We start from the raw sequence: 22694 nt of genomic DNA on the forward strand, positions 1-22694 counted from the left end.
GCATTAAAGCGGACATTGCCAAAGCTACGATGCATGCAGTGGACGAGACCACTCCCTTCCAAGTGGAGTGTGATGCCTCCGATTTCGCTCTGGCTGCTACCCTCAATCAGGAAGGCAGACCAGTAGCATTCTTTTCTCGCACCCTCCAAGGCTCCGAAATTCGGCACTCCGTGGTGGAAAAAGAAGCCCAGGCCATAGTGGAGGCTGTTAGGCACTGGAGGCACTATCTTGCTGGCAAAAGGTTCACCTTGCTGACCGACCAGCGCTCGGTTGCGTTCCTGTTCAGCAACCAACAGCGGGGCAAAATCAAAAATGATAAGATTTTGTGGTGGAGGATAGAACTCTCCACCTACACCTATGATATCCTGTACCGGCCTGGCAGACTCAATAAGCCCCCTGATGCCCTATCCCAGGGAACATGTGCTAGCACACAGCTCGACCAGCTGTACACCCTTCATGCACAACTTTGTCATCCGGGGGTCACCCGATTTTACCATTTTGTGAAAGCTCGGAACCTGCCATACTCCCTGGAGGACATCAGGACGATGACCAGGGACTGCCAAATTTGCGCTGAGTGCAAACCGCACTTCTACCGTCCTGACACGGCACAACTTGTCAAGGCCACCCACCCTTTTGAATGACTGAGAGTTGACTTTAAGGGCCCCCTTCCCTCTATTGACCGCAATGTCTATTTTCTCAGTTATCGACGAGTACTCACGGTTCCCCTTTGCCATCCCCTGCCCCGACACCACTGCCACGTCCGTCATAAAAGCCCTGCGCCAGTTCTTCACTCTGTTCGGGTATCCCTGCTATATCCACAGTGATAGAGGGTCCTCCTTTATGAGTGAGGAGCTGCGCCAGTACTTGCTAGCTAGGGGCATTGCTACCAGTCGGACCACGAGTTATAATCCCCGGGGTAATGGCCAGGTGGAGTGGGAGAATGCCACAGTGTGGAAGGCCACACTTTTAGCCCTTAAGTCAAAAGGGTTGCCGGTCTCTCGATGGCAGGAGGTCCTCCCTGAGGCACTGCACTCTATCCGCTCTCTGTTATGTACGTCCACCAATGCCACCCCTCACGAACGCCTATTCTCTTTTCCCAGGAAGTCTGTCACTGGGACCACCCTACCAGTTTGGCTGACGTCCCCGGGGCCAGTGCTGCTCCGGAAACATGTGAGGAGCAATAAATACTCCCCGCTGGTAGAGAGGGTTCACCTTCTACATGCGAACCCCCAGTATGCTTACGTGGTCTTACCTGATGGGCGGGAGGACACGGTCTCCATCCGCGACCTGGCACCCGCAGGTACAGCAGACCACTACCCTGAAGGCTCTCCGGTAACTATGAACCCTGCACCAGAGGTGACACCGTGCTCACCAGGCCCTACACAGACTCCTCACGACACTTGTATACCGGGCGTTTCGTACGCATTTATACCAGGCGCCTCGCACATGCGTGAGGGATCACCGGCGCCTAGTGGGCAGGAACAAGCGCAACCTCCGTCCCCTGTGCAATCACCAATGTCGCCGGCATCCATGCGATCACAGCCGGTGCTACGTAGATCACAGCGACAGATTCGACCACCTGATAGACTTGACTTGTAAGAAACTTCGCCACATGGGACTCTTTCAAACAAAGGGGGGGTGAATGTGGTGAACTATGTGCCTGCCGGGACACGCCCCCTGCTGAGTGCTCCTGTGGCTCCTCCCACAGGCCCCTGTATAAAGGCGATCTGAGGCCTGACGCTCGGCCTCAGTCTCCAGAACATAGTATGATAGACACTCACTCCTGGTTCCTTCTTCCAGTCAATAAAAGCCGATATCTCGCCTTACGTCTCAGTGTGAGTTATTGATGGTGCATCACTTGGTACAGGCCCAAGAGTCAGTGGGCAGCCTCCTGACCCCCTACTGGAAGGTCAAACACTCTCTTGAACCCAAATGCAAATTGCCGGAAAGACCGGGCTGCAAGAGCACCTTGTTCTTGTCGGGTGTTGAGCAGACAGAGTGAAGGTCTGTTTAAGGGTCTCACCAGTTTATGTAGATCATCACTGAACTGGCCTGGCTGGGATTGGAATGTCAGCTCACACTAGGTACTAAAGTTTCTGCAGCTGTTGGGGTCATCGGAGGATCTGACTGGTGGAGGAATGTTCAGTTCAGGTCCAGAAGCAGCCAAGGGAATCAGGACCTTAGTGGCTGTGGCTGCTGATAATGCAATAGAGGAGGATGGGGTGTTGCCGCTGTTGGAAGTGGGGCTGCCTGACCGAGAGCTGCTAACTAGCAGCAGTGGGAGCAGTAACACCTGCCACCTGACTCTGACTGTCTGTTGTGAGTTGCTTGAACCGGGCTTGCCTCTCTGAGGGTAGTTGTCACACTTCTGCAACCCAGACTCCACTAAAAACTCTCAAACTACAAACTGATGCTGTTACTGCAGCTTGAAAGCTACAACTATAACTATACTAATACCTACAACTATGTTTATACCTTTAACAGTATCTACCGAAATCACTAATCTTCTTTCCTGGAACACGGACTAAGGTAAGCAGGGAGCTTTGTAGTCACTGCTCTTCGATCAAGACCTGACAAGACTGAGACAAAAGGCAGAGAGTTAAATACAGTTACAGAGAATCCCTAATTGGCTTGAGTGTGTGCATTCTCACATTGTAATTGTCGTCTTCCTTCCGCTGCCCGCATGCGAGAGCGCCCGGGCTCCGCAGCAGTGTCTGTGGTTTTGACGACAGGTAACAATTATCCTACGGAGCCCTACTGAATCGATTTCAGAGATGAGAAGGTTGTCCCATGAGCAGAGATCAGACGTAACGGTGCAAGACTCACCGGGGTTCTGATGACCTGGTTGAGAAGCAGGTTTCTGAGGTGGGATCAGGAGTGTAACTGTCCTCCATCCGAGTGAAGTATTTTCAGATTCAGTTTATTGTCATTTATAACCACAAATACAATGCAGTTAAAAATGAGACAACGTTCTTCGGAATGATATCACGAAAAAGCACAAAACAGACCACACAAGGAAAACCACATTATATTTGGTAATCTCTAATCCAGAGTCCGGAGAGGCTGCTGCGTATCGATATCGTGCTACCACCTTAGCACATTCCCTGGAAAGGAACTACAAACCCATCAAACAAAACTAAAGCTACAAGACCTACACAAAACCACATCGTTACATATAGTTATAGTTAACATATAGTTTCAACAGTGCAGACAATTGATAAAAGACTAACTGACAAAGACCACATAATTATAACACATAGTTTCAACAGTGCAAAGCAATACCGTAATCTGATAAAGAGCAGTCCATGGCACGGTTTAGTAGAGAGTCTCAAAGTCCCAACAGCCCATCATCTCACGCAGGCGGTAGAAGGAAGAAAAACTCTTCCTGCCATGAACCTCCAGCGCCGCAGCCGATACAGCACTTTGGGAGCTCCGACCACAGCCAACTCCGAGTTCATTCGAAAACTTCGAGCCTCCAACCAGCCCTCCGACACCGAGCACCATCTCTGCCGAGTGCTTCGACCCTGGCCCCAGCCGCCAAGCAACAGGCAAAGCCAAGGATTCGGGGCCTTCTTCCCAGAGATTTTTCCGATCGCACAGTAGCAGCAGCAGCAAAACAGGCATTTCAAAATTTTCACCAGCTGTTCCTCCGTGCTTCACACATCCGTCTCCATCAAATCAGGATTGTACACGGCCCCTACTTACAGATAACAGATATTCATTCCTGGAGTGGCCGCTGCGCGCTGCGTCATGCCGCCATCTTGCAACAGGTTCACATTATATTCACATTCACATAATCTGTCTTTGACTATAGTATTAAAGCAGTATTATGGAAGTTAAAGCAAGTATGAGAGAGGCCAAATATTCCACTCCTCCTCCTTCCTCTGATCTATCAATCAGATGACGGGTGGGCAAGGTGGAGTTTTGTCTTCACACAGCAAAACATCTGTTGGAGGAATTCAGGAGTCTGGAGCACCTGTGGTGGTGAAGGTTGGAGAAGGAAATGTTAACACTTTGGGTCAAAACCCTGCATAGGTGCACTGTTCTTATTTGTCTCTACACAAAATTTATCGTGATACTGAATCATCACTATCCCTTGTCCTCCCTCAGAAAAGAACTTCCCAAAATGGGGCTGCGACTGGATGAGGAAACAAGAGATGGAACTAGTTTAGAAACACAAGAGATTTTGCAGATGCTGGAAATCCAAATCAATACACTCAAGATGCTGGATGAACCCAGCAGGTCAGGCAGTATCTGTGGAAAAGAATAAGCAGCTGATGTTTTTGGCAGGGACCCTTCATCAGGACTGGAAATTAAGGCAGAAGAAGCCAGGGTTGTGGAAATAGTTTTGTTTTATTGCCATTAGAGCTGAGTTTTGAAAATTGTCCTGATTTTTTATTTCTTCACAAACCTATCCCCTATAGAAATGACTTTTGTCTGAATCAGAATCAAAGTCAGAACCAGAGTCAGAATCAGGTTTATTATCACCGGCATGTGACGTGAAATTTGTTAACTTAGCAGCAGCAGTTCAATGCAATGCATAATCCAGCAGAGAGAGAGAGAAAAAGAAAAAAATTATATATAAAGTAAAACATAATAATAAATAAACAAGTAAATCAATTACGTATATTGAATAGATTATCAAAAAATGTGCAAAACCAGAAATACTGTATATTAAAATAGTGAGGTAGTGTCCAAAGCTTCAAAGTCCATTCAGGAATCAGATGGCGGAGGGGAAGAAGCTGTTCCTGAATCGCTGAGTGTGTGCCTTCAGGCTTCTGTACCTCCTACCTGATGGTAACAGTGAGAAAAGGGCATGCCCTGGGTGCTGGAGATCCTTAATAATGGATGCTGTCTTTCTGCCTTTCTGCTCCTTAAAGATGTCCTGGGTACTTTGTAGGCTTGTGCCCAAGATGGAGCTGACTAGATTTACAACCTTCTGCAGCTTCTTTCGGTCCTGTGTAGTAGCCCCTCCATACCAGACAGTGATGCAGCCTGTCAAAATGCTCTCCACACTACAACTATAGAAGTTTTTGAGTGTATTTGTTGACAAACCAAATCTTTTCAAACTCCTAATAAAGTATAGTCGCTGTCTTGCCTTCTTTATGACTACATCAATGTGTTGGGACCAAGTTAGTTCCTTAGAGATCTTGACACCCAGGAACTTGAAGCTGCTCACTCTCTCTTCTTCTGATCCCTCTATGAGGATTGGTATGTGTTCCTTCGACTTACCCTTCCTAAAATCCACAATCAGCTCTTTCATCTTACTGACATTGAGTGCCAGGTTGTTGCTGCGGCACCATTCCACTAGTTGGCATTTCTCACTCCTGTAAGCCCTCTCGTCACCACCTGAGAATCTACCAACAATGGTTGTATTGTCAGCAAATCTATAGATGGTATTTGAGCTATGCCTAACCACACAGTCATGTGTATATAGAGAGTAGAGCAGTGGGCTAAGCACACACCCCTGAGGTGCACCAGTGTTGATCGTCAGCGAGGAGGATATGTTATCACCAATCCGCACAGACTGTGGTCTTCCGGTTAGGAAGTCAAGGATCCAATTACAGAGGGAGGTACAGAGGCCCAGGTTCTGCACCTTCTCAGTCAGGGTTGTAGGAACGATGGTATTAAATACTGAGCTATAGTCAATGAACAGCATCCTGACGTAGGTGTTGGTGTTGTCTAGGTGATCTAAAGCCGTGTGAAGAGCCATGGAGATTATGTCTGCCGTTGGCCTATTGTGACGATAGGCAAATTTCAATGGGTCCAGGTCCTTGCTGAGCTAGGAGTTCAGTCTAGTCATAACCAACCTCTCAAAGCATTTCTTCACTGTCGATGTGAGTGCTACCGGGCGATAGTCATTAAGGCTGCCCACATTATTCTTCTTAGGCACTAGTATAACTGTTGGCTTTTTGAAGCAAGTGAAAACTTCTTCCTGTAGCAGTGAGAGGTTGAAAATGTTTTTGAATACTCCTGCTAGTTGGTTGGCACAGGTTTTCAGAGCCTTACCAGGTACTCCATCGGGACCTTCCACCTTGCGAGGGTTCACTCTCTTTAAAGACAGTCTAACATCGGCCTCTGAGACAGAGATCACAGGGTCATCAGGTGCAGCAGGGATCTTCACAGCTGTAGTTGTGTTCTCCCTTTCATAGCGGGCATAAAAAGCGTTGAGTTCATCTGGTAGTGAAGCATTGTTGCCATTCATACTATTGGGTTTCACTTTGTAGGAAGTAATGTCTTGCAGTCCCTGCCAGAGTTGCCATGCATCTGATATCACCTCCAACCTCATTCGAAATTGTCCCTTTGCCCTTGAAATAGCCCTCTGCAAATCATACCTGGTTTTCTGGTACAGGCCTGGGTCGCCAGACATGAATGCCACAGATCTAGCCTTCAGCAGATGACGTACCTCCTGGTCCATCCACAGCTTTTGATTTGGGAATGTACAGTAAATCTTTGTGGGCACAAACTCATCCACACAGGTTTTAATGAAGTCGGTAACAACTGTAGCATACTCATCCAGGTTCAAAGATGAATCCCTGAATACAGTCCAGTCTGCCGATTCAAAGCAGTCCTGTAGGTGCTCCTGTGCTTCCCTTGTCCAAACCTTGATCCTGACTGCTGGTGCTGCAGTCTTCAGTCTCTGCCTATACTCAGGGAGTAGAAGTATAGCCAGGTGATCAGACTTCTCGAAGTGAGGGAGTGGAACAGCACAGTAGGCATTCTTGATGGTGGTGTAACAATGGTCCAGTGTGTTGTTTCCTCTGGTATTGCAAGTCATCTGTTGATAGTAATTGATCAGTGATTTTTTCGGACTGGCCTTGTTAAAATCTCCCAAAATAATGGTGAATGTGTTAGGGTGTGCTGTTTCGTGCATGTTGATCCCATTGCTCAGATCGTCTAAAGCCTGCTTGACATTGGCCAGAGGCTGAATGTAAACTGCTACCAGAATAACCCCAGAGAACTCCCATGGTAGGTAAAATGGACGGCACTTTACTGCTAGATATTCAAGGTCTGCTGAGCAGAATTGGGACAGCACTGATATACTTGTGCAGCAAGAAGAGTTGATCATGAGGCATACTCCTCCACCTCTGCTTTTGAGACACTCTATAGATCTATCCTGATGATGGATAGTAGACCTGTCGATCTGAATTGCTGCAACAAGTATGGAAGGGGTTAACCGGGTTTCCGTGAAACAAAGGACACATGTGGTCCTAATGTCCCTCTGGCTCTGAGATCATCGATTTTATTCACCAGAGACTGCACGTTCACCAGCAAGATCGTTGGTATTGGGAGTTTAAAACCCCTTTTCCTTAAACACACTTACAATCCTGATCTTCGCCCACGCTTTCTCCAAGGTTTTCTCCGTGGGCCACGTAATCCTTAGAGGGAAGATTAGGAGATCTTGCACCAGATCTCTGTAGATGCAATGGAGCCCACTTAAAAGGGAGAGCTACCACATGAAAAGAGAGTTGGAAACTTTTAGCTGAGTGGGAACGTCTGTTGTACAGGGAGGGGAAGAATGTCAAACTTATTAATAAAGCAGCACAAGGCAAGAAGAGAAAAGAATGGGCAAAAGAAGTCAAGAACAGTTACTCCTGCAATACAGCTTGCAAGATGCTGGTGAGGATGCACTCCACCAACAGGATGTGATTAAGGCAGAAAGGGTGCAGAAATGAGTCACAGGGACTGAGTTATAAGAAGAGAATGAGTAGACCGGGACTCATTTTCTTGAACCACTGGAGGCTGAGTGGTTTATAAACTCATAAAAAGCAGGGATGAAGTGGATGATCACAGTCTTTATCCCAAGCCAATCTAAAAGCTAGAGGGCATAGGTTGGAACTGGGAGGGAAAAGTTTTAAAAGAGATCCGAGAGGCAAGTCTCCACACAGATCTGATTGGTGTTTGGAATGAGCTGGTAGAGGTGCATACGGCTATGATGATTAAAATCATTTGGAAAGGTCCACGGATAGGAAAGGATTAGAGGGGTACAGGCCAAGTACTGGTAAATGGAACCATCTTAGACAGACAGCTTGGTTGCCATGGAGGATTTGGGCCGAATAGACTTTTTCTGGGCTGTAAAACTCGACAATTCTACGGACCTCAGTAAATCAGAGGATCTGTGGGAATGCAGTTTATGGAATCCTGTGCTGTGGTAATTGGTGGCCACTTTTTTCTACAATATAACCATGGCAGCACTTTTATTGGCTGGAGAACATTGAGTTTTAGAGTTCAGCAGCACAGAAAGAGGTCCTTCCACCCACCATGGCTGTGCCAACCATCTAGATCCCATCCATACCAATCCCACTTGCCATCACTTGGGCCCACAGGTTGAGATGGCCCTGGGTTCCTTCTCTTTGGTCTTTCCTGCTCCACCTGTTCTGCTGATAATTATAGAGTCTGATTATTGACCTTTGCGCATCTGACCATTCTGCAGATTGTTGGTTGCACGATTGTCTTGCAAATTGTTGGCTGTGGTTGTGTTGCCTTTTGTGGTGTTGTCCTGTGATTTAAGACCGGCACCGAGCCATGATCAGTGTCTCACATAAAGCAATTCTGATTCTTCTTCTCTCCAGGGTAGGGATCCTCTGCAGGGTAACTGATCCTGTTCTCTGCCACATAGAGCTCTTCATGCCCTCAGGATGTTCCAGACTACCTCAAGGACAGCCAAGCTTTTTTGGAAGTGTGCTGACCTCTCTAATGTAGCAAGGGCAGCCGCTGGATGTGCTCAGCAAGATCCCGTAAAAAGACCACCCGTTTTCAGGAAGGAATAACTGCTGAGAGAACAGGGGTGAACCCCTCTGCTCTTCCTCACCATGGGTTAGCTTGTACCCACTTCAAGTCTGACTGCTAGCAGTAAGAGTTCAAGTTCAAGTTCAGGGCTACTGTTGTCAGAGGGACAGGGTATGAATGCTGTGAAAGTAAGTTTTTATGCAGTAATAAATAAACTTAAATTAACATAAATTATACATAACCTACATGTGTGCAAATTAAATAAAAAATAAGTGTATTGACACTGTGCAGTAGAGAGAGAGAGAGAGAGAGAGAGAGAGGGAAGGAGAGAGAGTATGTTTTAAGTCAGAACACAAACTTGATGGCAGTTTGGAAGAAGCCATTGTTACACCTAGAGGTACGAGCCTTCATGCTCCCATACTTCCTGCCTGACAACAGTATCAAGAAGAGGGCAAGTCGCAAATGATGGATGTCCCCTTTCTGAGATATCCCCTTGTGTAGATGTCCTCGATGGTGAGAGGAGCTGTACCCATGATGGAACTCGCTGAAGGACAAGAAAATTCCACCATCTCCAGCAGGATCCCACCACCAAGCACATCTTTCCCTCTCCCCCACTTTCCACTTCCCGCAGATATCGCTCCCTGCACGATTCTCTTGTCCATTTGTCCCTCCCCGCTGATATCCCTCCTGGTACTTAACCTTGCACATGGAACAAGAGCCACAACTGCCCCTACACCTCCTCCCTCAGTACCATTCAGGGCCACAAACATGCCTTACAAGTGAGGTGACACTTCACCTGTGACCTTTTTGGAGGTCATCTACAGTATCCGATGCTCTTGGTGTGGCCTCCTGTATATCAGGGAGACCCGACGCAGATTGGCAGACCATTTGGCCGAGTGGCTACACTCCATCTGCCAGAAAAAAGGGGATCTTCCGGTGGCTACCCACTGGAATTTTACATCCCTTTCCCATTCCGATATGTCAGTCCATGGCCTCCTCTACTGCCACAATGAGGACATCTTCAGGCTGGAGGAGCAACACCTTATATTCTGGGTAGCTTCCAACCTGATGGCATGCACCTTGATTTCTCAAACTTCTGGTAATTGCCCCGACCCCTTCAACATCCTATTCCCATTTCCCTCTCTCACCTCATCTCCTTACCTGCCCATCACCTCCCTCTGGTGTTCCTCTCCCTTCTTCCATGGTCTTCTACCCTCTCTTATCAGATTCTCCCTCTTCCAGCCCTTAATCTCTTTCATCTATCAGCTCCCCATCCTTTACATCACCCCTCCCCCTCTCCCAGTTTCACCTAACACCTACTACCTTGTACATCTACCTCACCTCCCCCCCACCTTCTGGTTCTAACTTCTCATCTTTTCTTCCAGTCCTGATGAAGGGTCTTGGCCCAAAATGTTGACTGCTTACTCTTTTCCATAGATACTGCCTGGCCTGCTGAATTCCTCCTACGTTTTGTGTGTGTCGCTTGCAAACGGCTGAGTCCGCCATTCTCTGCAGCCTCTTGCGGTCCTGTACTTTGGAGTTCTGATTTCGAAATCAGACAACCAATGAGAGTGCTTTCCACAGTACACCTGTAGAAGTCTGTGGGTGTCTTTGATGACTTATTGGATCAGCAGGCAGAGGCAGAAGCATTGATCCAGACTCAAGAACTCAAATCCCACTACAGCAGCTGGGGAATTTCAAATCAGCTAATGAAATAAGGCTAGTCCCAGCAATAAAAACCATCTAATGACTGAACCATCTGTTTCACTAATGTGGTCCAGAGGAGGAAATCTGACTCCTTATCCATCTTGGCTTTAATGTGACTCCAGTAGCTGCCTTCATCTATGATCAAGAAACCTCATCATTCTGGGCCACGCCCTCTTTTCCCTGGCCCCATTGGGCAGCAAGTGTAGAAGCCTAAGGTTTCACACCACCAGGTTACCTTCCTGCAACCATCAAGTTCCAGAACTGACTTTCAGAAGCCTAACCCAGCATCAGCAAAGGAACAGTATAAACCACCTCTCGTACTGATTGGGGTTTTCTTTGCATTAAAGTTTTGCAGTGTTTTTTTGCCACACTGCCCCTGCAGGCCCACAACCCCACTTAATCCTAACCTAATCAAACGACAATTTACAATGATCGATTAATCTTTCCCCATATATCTTTGGACTGTGGGAGGAAAGCAAAGCGCCTGTGGAAAGCCCATGTATTACCACAGGAGGATGTACAGGGACTCCTGACAGAATTGAACTCCAAACTCCCGCACTGTAACAGCGTCACGCTAACCGCTACACTACCATGGTGTCCCAATATTTATATTCAGTGTGTTGACTGTACATGCATACACGTGATGCCACCATAAGCAAGTTTCACATTGTACCTGTACCTCTCCATACTGGTGCATCTGAGAATAAACTTGACTTGACCCACAACTTCAGGGTGAAATTAAGATGGCGCTAAAGAACGACTCCTTTGCTTGCATCTTTAGAAACAGCTCTACTTCAATCTTTAATATCTTTATTTTTCCCTTTCAAGGTTCTTTTGAAGACCCTGACCTGGAGTTCCACACTGACTACAGTTCTTTGCGGGAATGGGACCCGCTCTCGGGGTTTCATAACTGGCTGTTGTTCGGCACGCCAAGGGTTCGGCCTGAGAGTCCGGCTCAAATTCAGAAGCCCAAGATCTCAGGGCCCTGGAGACGGGCGGATTGAGGGTTGGTGACACAGCAGGAGACCCGTGTGTCGTCGGGGGAGTCAGGATATCTGCTGTGGGCCTGAAGATCTGAGATCTTTGTGATTTTCAGACAAAGAGCTCAGAAAAAGTGACATAATGGACCTTCAACATTGTAAACCAGTGAGTTGTTTGTTATCTCTCCCTGCTCGCTGGGGAAAAATGGAGAGACCTCCTTCTCCCTTATTGGGGGGAGAGAGAACCTGTGGTATGTCGAATACCGGGTGAAACGCGAAGTCTTTGGGGTTAACTGCAAGTCTGTGTCTTTGTTATTGCTTTGCTCACATTGAGCACTTGGTGACAGTACTGATGCTTTTTTTCCGGTGGCGGGAGGGGGGGATCGTTGCTCGCTGCCGCTTACGCGTGGGGGAGGGGAGCTGGGGGGGGACTTTGGGGTTCTTATGTTTATCTGTCATTCATTCTTTGGGGTACTTCTCTGTTTTCGTGGATGTTTGCGAAGAAAAAGCATTTCAGGGTCAGGACCAATGAGGGATATACAATAAATGTCAGCATTACCAGTAACATTGATATCCTGTGAATTAATGAATAAAGGCTCAACTGGCAGAGTCTGGCCCTCGGTATAATGTTACAGATTGATCCAGCACAGAAACTGGCCCTTCGCCCACTGAGTCTGTGCCAACGATCACTGAGAATATAAACTGTGCTATTGACTAATAGAGTCATAGATGGAAATGGGCTCTTTGTCCCACTGAGTCCACATTGACAATCAAACACCCAGTTACACCATTCCTATGCTAATTCCATTTTATTCTTCCCATGTTCCCATAAACTCTCCCAGATTCTACTAACCACCTACATATCAGGGGCAATTTACTGCGGCCAATCAAAATAAACTCAGCCAGCTCCATCATGGGCACTCTACTCCCCACCATCAAGGACACCTTCAATAGGCAATACCTCAAGAAGGCAGCTTTATTAAGGACTCTCCCCATCCAGGGCATGCCCTCTTCTCATTGCTACCATCAGGGAGGAGGCATAGGACATGAAGACCCACACTCAACATTTTAAGAACAGCTTCTTCCCCTCTGCCAACAGACTTTCGAATGGACCATGAGCCCATGAAATCTACCTCTGTTTTTGCTCTCTTTTTGCCCTACCTATGAATGTATATATATTTTTTAATGTAACACATAGTCATTTTTTATATTGTCCTGTACTCCTGCCACAAAACAACAAAATTCACGACATTTGTGAGTGATTCTGATTCCAACCTAGCAGCCTGCACGTCTTTGGGAAATGGGTAATGAGCAGGCCAGGTACGAGGCTCACTGAGACAGGGAGCAACTTCTATATATGGACTTACTCTATGGGCCCTCAGGGTTAGCTGGGAATCTTGTGTACTGCTGATGACGAAAAGAAATGATTTACCACATAATACCCTGTCTGTACTTGTTATTAGACTCCCCAAAGAACATCTGTGGCTGGTTCCTTCATTGTTACTTTATGAGCTTAAAAGTTGCATTTTCACTAACACTTCTGAGTGCCGAATGTGAGAGATCAAACAACCACACACAGAGTATGTGGTCATGAATTTTCATGCAATGAGTTGCAATTAGTCATGAGCCTGATCGGACCTATGCTCGGCAGAGGCCCAAGAGTTGATGGAGGGCTTTTGTTTAACTGTGTCTCCACTTCCCCCGCCCTCAAAAAAGGAGCCAACGTAATCAAAGACCCCTCACACGCTGGTCATTCCCTCTTCACCTCCCCCTCCTTCCACTGGGCAGAAGATACAAGACAGCTTCTACTTCACTCCTGATGAAGGGTTCGGCCTGAAACGTCATTATTACCTCCTCCCATAGATGCTGTCTGGCCTGCTGAGTTCTGCCAGCATTTTGTGTTTTCTACCCACTGGTAACATGGTAACGTAGTGGTTAGCGCATCGCTTTACAGCAATTAAAACTTCAGTTCAATTCTTGCCACTGACCATAAGGAGTTTGTGCATTCTCCCCGTGACGACAAGTGTTTTCTCCAAGTGCTCCGGTTCCCTCCCACATTCCAAAGGCATGTGTTTAGGATTAGTGAGCTGTGGGCATGCTATGTTGAAGCCAGAAGTGTGGTGACACTTGCAGGCTGCCCAGCACTGTCCTCACTTACTAGATTTGATGCACATGATGAACTTCAATGTATATTTCAATGTTTCAATGTACCTGTGACTCTTAAACAGACCTCTTATATTGATAATGATGAACTCTTGACCTCATGATCTACTTGGCATTGCCCTTGCACCTTAATATCTGACTGCACTGCCCTTTGTAACTGTAACACTATATTCTGTGTTCCGTTATTGACTTTTCATTTGTACTGATGTATGGAATGATTTGTCTGGATTGCACTAAATTTTTCATTGTATCTCTATATGTGACAATGACAAACCAATTGTCCATGACCACAGAAAAATTACCATGGGTTTCAGAGCCTGAACTAGGTGATGATATCTCGAGAGCTGCAGCTGAAGCCTGCCTATCTGCTTAACACCCCCCTACCCTGAGTTGTCTCAACAATCTCCCAGTTAGATCTACCCCCAACATCAAAACCAGAAGAGCTGTGCTTCTGGTGTGACATCACCACAAGAAATGGCATAATAAAAAAGAAACTCAACCAGACAGGTAGGTGGGTAGCTCTGAATCAGAATGGGGCACGTTCCAGCCTCACAGCCTCACAGCCCCATTGCCCCACTGCTTCAGGTGATCTTCCCTTTGCCTCTCTGCATCAGAAATGGCTGTTTCTGCCACTCGTTCATTTGTGATGAGCCCAGTTTTGGCCTCTCCATCGGTACAATCTGATCTGCTGCGTATAAGCTAGAGCCTGCCATCAGCAGCGTACGACATTGACAAGAAGCCGAATCATCCGCCAACAGCCTTCAGTAGCTCATTCCTCCTGCTCGCACCCCATGACCAATGCTCCCTTTTTACCCACAGTCAACAGTGATTCCTTGAACCAATGAATACCCACAGTCAACAAGAAAGGAAGGGGTTATCATACAAGAAACCTTTGATAGCTCTGGGTCTGTACTCACCGGAATTTAGAAGGATGGGGAGGGGGGAATCTCACTGAAACTTTTCGAATCTTGAAAGAACTAGACAGAGCAGATGTGGAAAGGATGTTTCCCAAGGTGGGAGAGTCTAGGACAAGAGGGCACAGCCTCAGGATAGAGGGGCGTTCATTCAAAACAGAGATGTAGAGATATTTCTTCAGCCAGAGGTTGGTGAATTTGTGGAGGCCAGGTCGTTGGGTGTATTTAAGGCAGAGATTGATAGCTTCTTGATTGGACATGGCATCAAAGGTTATGGGGAGAAGGCTGGGAAACGGGGTTGAGGAGGAGAACAAAAAGGGTCAGCCATGATTGAATGGTAGAGCAGACTTGATGGGCCAAATGGCCTAATTCTGCTCCTTTGTCTGATTCGGAATGTGGGAGCTTTCTGATCATTACAGGTTGGCTATGCTCTCAGGGTACAGCACGGACCATACAGCAATGAGATCAGGAGTGGCGATGCTTTCCTTTCATTCGGAATTCTCGGAAGACTTCTGAACCATGACCTTTCACCTGCATAAATCTTAATTCAAAAACAATATCTCTTTCAAAATATATTTGTCGTGGCCACTTATTGCATGAGTAATCTCTTAATAAAGATTTCAAATAAAGCCAGTGTCATTGTGAAAGGCTGTTCCTTTGATGTGGATGACGATGAGGATGTTGATGTGAGTGCCGCCTTTGTGCGAGAGGTTTCTCCTGAGTGCCATTAGTAACATGAAAGCAAAACTAAATACTCTCTTGCTTCTTGTACATATCCCACTCCAACTCCCTTCCCTCTGCCTGTGTGCACTGACCAGCTCAAGGATGTTCCTGGCTAGAGACAGAACGTGGTATATCAAGCTTCAGGACACTTCCAAGGATATGAAGTCGATGTCCTTAACAAGGCCATAGACTGACTAGCAAGGCTGCTTTCGTGTCTGTGGAAAATGTGGAGTTTAGCAAGACCACACAGGCTGTGGCCACCAGCCATTCACAGATACCCAGTAATAAAGGACGTGAGTTACTCACTTTACAAAATGTTCATGTTTGACAGTTCGTCAGAGCTATTAGTGGGAGTCTGACCTTGTTCTGGCTGACTCTGAGAATCAATCTCCGGGCCCTGACACTCAGTCTAATCTCCCCTAACCTCAGAAAGTGATGGCCGTGCATTTCTCAATGAAACACTGTGGGGGAGGATTCCTTTCTGTGAGTTTGAGAGGGCTCCTCGTGATTTGGATTCATGGAATCGCAGGATAATGTAGTGCAGAAACAGTCCTTTGTCCCAACTTGTCCATGCCAACCAAAATGCCAATCTAAGATAATCCCATCTGCCTGCATTTGGCCCACATCCCTCTGATCCTTTCCTATCCATATACTTACCCAAATGTCTTTTAATTTTGTTATTTTACCTACCTCAGCTGCTCCCTCTAGCAGCTTGTTCTACAGATGAAATCTCTGCACTTGAAGTTTCTCCAGAGGTCCCTTTCAAATGTTTTCTCCCTCAGCTTAAACCTATGCCCTTTAGTTTCAGGTTAGGGACTGTGTGCATTCATCCTATCTATGCCCCTAATGATTTAAGAAACTTCTATAAGTTTACTCCTTGGTCTTCTACGTGCTAAGCAATAAAATCCTAGCCTGCCCAACCTCTCCCTATAACTCAGCTCCTCATGTCTTGACAAAGTCCTGGGTGCTTAAGGAAGGAAGAACTCCTCTTCATCCCCATGGATCAGGAATTAAACGTTACTCTGACAGAATTTCCAGACAGATGCTTAGAAAGGAAGACTTGAACCAGGCAGTCATGTCGGTAAAGGGTAATGTTGTGTGCCTGGTGAATGCTATGCAGAAGCTCTCTCTCCTGCTGCAGTGTTTGATCAGCTGACCATGAGGTTGTGCTGGGTAAGCAAACACTAATAGGAGCAGGAGTGGTCCATTTGGTTCAAGTGTGTTCAGCTGATCTGGTTTATGTCCGCCACCCCACTCCTTGAATTTTCCTGCAGTGCTATCTTTCATCACTGAAACTGAGGTATATATCCACTCATACATCCAACCCTTTCTGATTCTTAGTTCTCGATGGTGCCTGACGGCAGACAAATACATCCATTATCTACCAGGTGAAAGACAGTCTAACAATCCATCCATTATCAACCTTGAACAAAAACAACCACAGAACTTGTGGATCCCTCTGGGGAACTATTGCCTGGGGCTTGAGGGACTGAATTACAGAGAAAGGTTGAGCACTTTGGGATTTTATTCACTGGCGTGTAGGACAATGAGGAATGATCATAGAGGGATGTATAAAATCACAAGGGCCGGCGTGCATACTCTTCATCTCAGGTTTGGGGAATCAAGAACTAGAGGTCATAGGTTTAAGGTGAAAGGGAAAAAATATAACAGGAACCTCAGGGGTAACTTTTTCACCAGAGGGTGGTCAGTATATGGAAAGAGCTGCTTGAGAAAGTGGTTGGGGCAGGTATGTTAACATCATTTAAACAGAGCTTTGACAGGTACATGGATACAAAGGGGTAAATAGAAATAGGAAACTTGGTTGTCATGGACAATTTAGTCCAACGGGTTGAATCCATACTCTATGACTCTAATGTCTCCTAAGTCTCCATTTAGACACCTCTGTACAAAGGAGAACAAACCTAGTTTATCCACAGAGCCGAAGGTCCTTATTCCTTGGATTTTTTTCAACCATTCCTACAGTTACAGTATATGGGTTCAATGAAGTAGTTTATAATCTGACTGTTCCTTTCAGAAGGGACTGCATCATTGTTATTGGTATTGATTTATTATTGGCACATGTACTGAAATACAGAGAAAAGCTAGTCTTGTGTATACAGTTCATATGCAGATCAAATCATTGCACAGTGTCTTGAGGTAGAACAAGGAACGTGAAGCCTCTCAACCTCAACTCCTTTGATGTAGGCAGCAGCATGTGCACCATCCCCCTTCCTAATGCCAATGACTTAATCTTCTGTTTTGCTGACATTGAGAGAAAGATTGTAGCTACTAAGCTCCCTGTCTCCTTCCAACTCATTGTTATTTGAGATATCGCCCACTATGGTGGTATCATCTGCAAACCTGTAGATGGAATTCGAGCAGAGTCTGGCCACGTAGCCCCAAGTGCACAGGGAATAAAGGACTGAGGATGCAACCCTGTAGAGTCCGAGTATTCAGACAATCATGGAGGAGGTTTCGCAGTCTATCCTCACTGATAGTGGCCAGGAAGACAATGATCCATTTGCAGAGGTAGGTGTTGATTACCAAGGTCTGGAATTTTGGTGAAGAACTTGTTTGGATTTATAGTTTCTTTGGAGCTATTGAAGGCAGAGTTGTAGTCAATAAGCAATAGTCTGATATAGGTATCTTTATAGTCCAGACACCCCAGAGATGTGCTTGGGGCCAGGAAGATAGTATCTAGAGCCGACCTGATTCAGCAGAAAGCAAATTGCAATGAATTGAGGGTATCTGGAAGGCTGGAGTTAGTGTGCGTCACCATGACTAGCCTCTCAACGTAAGGCATATCAACTGTTTTTCTTACATGTACTGAGATGATAATAACTGAGACGATACTGAGGATGTTCTACGAGTCTGTGGTGACCAGTGCTATCATGTTTGCTGTTGTGTGCTGGGGCAGCAGGCTGAGGGTAGCAGACACCAACAGAATCAACAAACTCATTCTTAAGGCCAGTGCTGTTGTGGGGGTGGAACTGGACTCTCTGACGGTGGTGTCTGAAAAGAGGATGCTGTCCAAGTTGCATGCCATCTTGGACAATGACCCCCATCCACTCCATAATGTACTGGTTAGGCACAGGAGTACATTCAACCAGAGACTCATTCCACCGAGATGTAACACTGAGGGTCATAGGAAGTCATTCCTGCCTGTGGCCATCAAACTACACAACTCCTCCCTCGGAGTGTCAGACACCCTGAGTCGATAGGCTGGTCCTGGACTTATTTCCATTTGGCATGATTTACTTATTATTATTTAATTATTTGTGGTTTTATTTTGCTATATTTCTTCACTATTCTTGGTTAGTGTGGCTGTAACGAAACCCAATTTCCCTCGAGATCAATAAAGTATGTCTGTCTGTCTGTAAAACAGGTGAGAACCACAGGTTGAAGCAGGGCATTAAGTTCATTAGGAAGGGATGTACTGTTGTTGGCAATATTGCCTGACTTTCCTGTTGTATTACAGTGGTCTAATTTTTTGTAATGTTTATGCAGTGTGATTATTGTAATGTTATTTTTATGGTTGCTAAGTAAATCAAAGTTGATTGGCCCAAGGCGCATGGAAATTTTCTGAGATGTAACAACAATAATTTGGCCTGGCAATATCGCTTCTACTTGCTAACTTAGGAAATCACCCTCTGATAAACACTTAGCAGAGCCTTCCGTTGTCTTGATAAGTTAACAATGTTCACATAAATCATCACCTCAAGGTTTTAGTCATGCTATAAAAATAATCCGTTTTGATGTTCTTACGATCTGCACACTGTGTGAAATAATATGTTACTTCAGGATGAGGATAACACAGAGACTTTAATACTGGATCTATTGTGAATGTTCTTTGTAACAGTCAAGCAAGTGTTAGCGTTAGGCTCCCTCTCAGCTCAAATTCAGAAAGTCACAGGCTTGTCCCAAGGATTTAACCCAGGCTGATGCTCTGGGTGGGTTTCTGAGAAACACTCTCAGCAAGATCCGACAACTTCAGCTGAGATGTCAAACTGCCTAATCTCAAGTAGGTTGAAGTGACAGGTACATTCTCCCAGATGTCCTGGCTAATACTTGTTCTCCTGTCAACATGACCATATTACTACAAGAACTGCTTCTTAAGTCATGACCACACTGTGCAAATGGCCATAGAGGACCTGTGACCTCCTGAGAAGGTAAACGTGACTGGGAAAATGAACATTCTTCCTTCTCTTCATCTTCTGAAGCCATTAGAAGAAGATCTTAGTGAACATAGAGATGTAAGTCCCAACTCATCACACAATTCCCTCATCAACTAGTTCTCTATCAGCCCAATATTCCAACGTGGACAGAGGTAGTTCCACAGTTCCTACAAAATGTAGATGTAGTCAGATGTGAATGATAGAGACAACAATGTTATCCTGCCCAAGCACAAATAGTATTTTATCATTAAAATACTGTGATGTGGTGCTCCCAGTCACATTGGGTGGCTGGGGTCAAAATGGTTCCGGACAAAAGGGCCAACCTGATCTACAGCAACCCACAAGACAAGGCTATCAGTTTGTATTGTGATACTGGGCACTGATGGCATCATTGTCCATATTACCAGGACCCTGAAAACAAACAGATGCTCGTGTGAAATGTTTGGAAAGAACATTCCCACCCACAGGAAGCTTGTTGTACTTCTACCACCATTCAGTAGTTTCAGAACGTTCCGAAATGCTTCTCAGCCAATGAAGTGCAGTAATGTAGGAAAACAGTGTCATGGTGTTGGACGTCAGATTTAAGATGATTGGTAACAGTGTAGTGATGTAGGAAACCAAATTTGAGATGATTGGTAAAGAGCCAGAGGAAAGACATATTATAAAAACCGAAGGTTGACAAGAGAAGGAATTGGGCCTTGATCCTGCATCCCCATTCACTGAGATTATGGCTACTCTAATCTCCCTCACAACCCTTCAATCTCTCATGGACCAATAACTCATTCAGCATCAGGTCTGAATATGCTCAGAGATTCAGATTCCACAGCTCCTCAGGGTAGACAAAGGTTCACCACCCTCTGGGACCATTAGTAAAAGCTGCAAGTCTATGAAGAAAGAGGGCAGTGGGTCTAACTGGGGAGCTTGTTCAGTCAGCTAACACAAGTATGAAGGGCTGAGCGGTCTCTTTCTGCCCTGAATGTGCTGTGGATTTGGGATTGCCTGATTGGATATTTCCATGATCCTGAATGGTTTGATTTTTAGTCATGCTGCACCCTTTGGTACCAGATTCCTTCACGTACCTCATCTTCCATCCTTCCCATGACCCCCACTCTCTGTTCATGAGCTCTGCTTCGGGAGCCCACACTCTCAAATGATTTGTCATTCTGCACAGCTGCTTAGTTTGTCCATTCTCCACTTCAACTGGATTATCAGTTAGTACAGTGAAATTCTACAACCTGTATTCCAATTTTTTTGGAAATTCAACTGCTTTGGGATCCAGACCAGGATTCTTTTAACACACGAGGACCCTGACTATTCCATTCCCTTTAACACACCAGGCCCGGGTTCCCACACTTACTCTAACACAGTTCCTATGCTGCCTTTAGTAATGAGAGCTCAGGTTCTTAAATTCTCTTTAACACCTGAGGCTCTGGTTCCCACACTCCCTTTAACACACCAGAGCCCCTGTTCCCAAGCTCCCTCTAACACACTAGGGCCCCAACTCCCCTATTTCTTTTAACACACCAGGCTCCCTTTAACAGACAGGGCTCCGATTTCAGCCCATCCTAGTAACTCACTTTTCCACATTCCCCTTGCAAAATCTTTCTAAAATAGTACCTTAGAGCTGTGTTGGAATATTAATCAACACTCTGGAACATCTGTCAGCCCAGCACTACTTAAGTCCCAAGTGTACCAGATTAATGGAGCTTTACTGTTTTTTTTAAATTCTTTTTTCAGATCAGTCATCTGACAAGGCCCATCCTCAATTGTTGTAACTGTGACAAGCAGCTGAGTGTCTCTCTCTGTACTATTGGAAATACATTTAAACTTTGCAATATCCTGATATTCCAGCGTGTTCATCGTCAGCTGTGAAATCTATTTAAGAAATCTTGCAAAATGGCTTTTGGTTAGCAAAAATTTGTCAGGCTCTTGTCTAAAATTACCAGTCAATTCTCCATGAATTGGAATGTGCGGAGTCCATTCCAAACCTCTCCCATCTCTGTGCGTAAAACTATTTCCAATTTGGTATACCTCAACAGTACATTTAACTTCAAATTCTGTGAATTTTATGTACTAGAAACTACACACTTTGACAATAAATTTACTTTGAACTTTGAATAATATTACGACAAGTTTTCTGAGCAGTGCCTGAGAAAGGCGGTGTCCATTTTAAGGATCCACATCACCCAGGACATGCCCCCTTCTCATTGTAACCATTAAGAAGGAGGTGGAGAAGCCGGAAGGCCCACACTCAGCAATATAGCAACAGTTTCTTCCCCTCTGCCATCCGATTTCAAAATGGTCATTGAGCTGTTAAAACTACCTCTCTTTTTTTCTCAATTATTTCTATTTTTGCACTATTTTAATTTATCTTTTTAATATACATATGCAGTATATACTTACCGTAATTCATTTTATTTATTCTTTTTTCTGTATTTTATGATGTATTGCATTGTACTGCTGCTGCTGATTTAACAAATTTCACAATATATAAAATCTGATTCTGAAGTTTTTTAGGCAGAGGAAGCAGAGCTTTGGTTTTTTGTGTCTAGTTACAATTTATGGTCAATGTGTTTGACGTTTTTTACGTCTTTGTAATTCTATAATTAAAAGCTTTTACAGGTAGCTGTTGATAACGGGGTCACACCCTTGTCTCTGTTTCTGAAGGCTTTGAGTTCAAATGCTACACTAGGGAACTGAGCACAAAACCCTGGGCTGTCTGTTCGACCTCTAATCCTAATTGATTGATGTGACTCAGTAATCCACAAAATAAAATCTGTAGCACATTTTGGCAATTTACAAATGCTATTCTTATTCGAGGATAACAATGGCCCATTTAAACAAATATTGGCTATGAAGATTATACTTTTCTCTGTCAGCAAGAAACAGATAGTCAGTTTAAGAAGAAAAGAGAACACACTGATTGGCTGAAGGGAACCAGGGTCCCTGTTGTGATAAGGGGCATAGGAATCAAGATCCTATTGTGTTAAAGTAGTCTTGAGGGTCGATAATGTAAAATGATGAGACCGTCAGCATATCTCTTTGTTCAAAGTTCGAAGTAAATTTATTATCAAAGTACGTATATGTTACCATATTCAACCTAGAGATGCGCTTTCTTGCGGGCATTCACAGTTGAACAAAAAACTACAATGAACAACTACACACAAAGACTGACAACCAATATGCAAAAGGAAACAAACTGTTCAAATACAAAAACAGATAATAAAAATAATAAACAAACAAATAAATGAATAATACTGAGAACATGGGTTGCAGAGTCCTTGAAAGTGAGTCGATAGGCT

Source organism: Hypanus sabinus, chromosome 1, assembly GCF_030144855.1.
Source record: "Hypanus sabinus isolate sHypSab1 chromosome 1, sHypSab1.hap1, whole genome shotgun sequence".
NCBI classification, from domain to species: Eukaryota; Metazoa; Chordata; class Chondrichthyes; order Myliobatiformes; family Dasyatidae; genus Hypanus; species Hypanus sabinus.